We start from the raw sequence: 2,500 nt of genomic DNA on the forward strand, positions 1-2,500 counted from the left end.
CAGTGTGCATGATACGCTGCAGTCTGCTCTTGTCCTTGGCAGTGGCAGCAGCGTACCAGACGGTTATGGAGGAGGTGAGGATGGATTCAATGATCGCTGTATAGAATTGCACCATCATTGTCTTTGGCAGGTTGCATTTCTTCAGCTGCCGTCGAAAGTACATCCTCTGTTGAGCTCTCTTGGCGAGGGAGCTGATGTTCAGTTCCCACTTGAGGTCCCGGCAGAGAATAGTGCCCAGGAAGCGGAAGGACTCCACAATTTTGACTGCGGAGTCTAACAGGGTGATGGCGGTGAGTGGGGCTGTATTCTTCCTGAAGTCCACAACCATCTCAACTGTCCTTAGAGCATTTAGCTCTAAGTTGTTCTGGCTACACCAGGTCACCAGGTTGTCAGCTTCCCACCTATAGTCAGACTCATCCCCACCAGAGATCAGCCCAATGAGGGTGGTGTCGTCCGACAAACTTCAAGAGTTTGACGGACAGATGATTGGAGGCGCAGCTGTTGGTATACAGGGAGAAGAGCAGTGGGCAAAGGACGCAGCCCTGAGGAGTTCCCGTGCTGATGGACCTGGAGTCAGAGACTTCTGTTCCCGGCTTAACGCACTGCTTCCTGTCAGAGAGGAAGTCTGTGATCCACCTGCAGGTGGAGTAGGGCACGTTCAGCTGGAAGAGCTTGTCCTGAAGCAGGGCAGGGATGATGGTGTTGAAGGCAGAGCTGAAGTCCACAAACAGGATCCTGGCGTAGGATGCTGGGGCGTCCACATGCTGTAGGGTGAAGTGGAGGGCCATGTTAACTGCGTCGTCCACAGACCTGTTGGCTCTGTAGGCAAACTGAAGGGGGTCCAGGAGAGGGTCTGTGATGGCTTTGAGGTGTGCCAGGAGCAGGCGCTCAAAAGACTTCATTACCACAGATGTAAGGGCGACCGGTCTGTAATCATTTAGTCCTGTTGGCCTTAGCTTTTTGGGCACAGCGATGATGGTGGAGGACTTGAGACAGGCTGGTACATGGCATGTCTCCAGGGAGGTGTTAAAGATGTTGGTGAACACCGGAGACAGCTGGCCAGCGCAGTGCCTGAGGGTGGCTGGAGAGACAGAGTCCGGCCCGGCTGCTTTGCGTGGATTCTGCCTCTTGAAAAGCCCATTAACTTCTCCCTCCTGAAAGGAGAGAGTCGTTTCTGTAGTATGGGTGGGGGATGGGGCCTCTTGGGTGGGAAGGGGTGGTTCAGGACAGTCCAATTGTCTTTCAAATCTACGGTAGAACTCGTTCAGGTCGTTGGCTAGGCGGGAGTCGTTAGTGGTGTGGGGCGCTCTGGGTTTGTAGTTGGTGATGTGCCTGAGCCCTTTGGCAGACAGAAGCAGCGTCGTTAGTAGAGAACTGGTGTTTTAGTGTCTCTGAGTACAGTCGTTTAGCCTCTCTCACCGCTTTGCTAAACCTGTTCTTCGACTCCTTGAATCTGTCTCTATCCCCACTCCTAAACGCTTCCTCCTTCTCCAACCTCAACCTTTTGAGCTTTGCTGAGAACCAGGGCTTGTTGTTGTTAAAGTTCACCCTGGTACGTGTTGGGATACAGCAGTCCTCACAGAAGCTGATGTACACAGCCTCTGTGAGTTCATCCAGACTATTGGTAGCAGTCGTGAACATATCCCAGTCAGTACAGTCTAAGCACGCCCGCAAATCTTCCACAGCCTCACTGGTCCACTGTTTAGATGTCCTCACAGCAGGTTTACAGAGTTTTAGTTGCTGCCTGTATGCACGAATCAGGTGGACCAAGGGAGTTCTGTGCGAGCCGAACAGCCCCGTGACCCACAAGAGAAACATCCCCGCCAAATTCGAGCGTTTGACGGGGTCTATCCGTGAAAAAATATTCACGTTTTTGAGTGCACATGCATTTCTGCTGCAAATGCCTCTGGAAGTTTCATGCCGTTCGTATGCCAATTGTGGCAACACGAAAATGACCCGTTTTCCCATTCCGAGGGATTTCTGTGCGACCCTAACAGCCCCGTGAGCCACAAGAGACACATCCCCGCCAATTTCTAGCGTTTCACGGGGTCTATCCGTGAAAAATATAGACGTTTTTGAGTGCACATGCATTTCTGCTGCAGATGCCTCTGGAAGTTTCATGCCGTTCGTACGCAATGTGGCAACACGAAAATGACCCCTTTTCCCATTCCGAGGGATTTCTGTGCGACCCTAACTAACAGCGCCCGTGAGCCACAAGAGAGACATCCCCGCCAATTTATAGCGTTTCACGGGGTCTATCCGTGAAAAATATAGACGTTTTTGAGTGCACATGCATTCCTGCTGCAAATGCCTCTGGAAGTTTCATGCCGTTCCTATGCAATGTGGCCACACAAAAATGACCCGTTTTCCCATTCCGAGGCATTTCTGTGCGACCCTAACAGCCCCGTGAGCCACAAGAGAGACATCCCCGCCAACTTCTAGCGTTTGACGGGGTCTATGCGTGAAAAATATTAAAATTTTTGAGTGCACGTGCCTTTCT

This window comes from Petromyzon marinus, unplaced genomic scaffold (assembly GCF_048934315.1).
Source record: "Petromyzon marinus isolate PM22_M1 ecotype Great Lakes invasive population unplaced genomic scaffold, UKy_Petmar_22M1.pri1.0 PM_G_Scaffold_192, whole genome shotgun sequence".
Taxonomy (NCBI): Eukaryota; Metazoa; Chordata; class Hyperoartia; order Petromyzontiformes; family Petromyzontidae; genus Petromyzon; species Petromyzon marinus.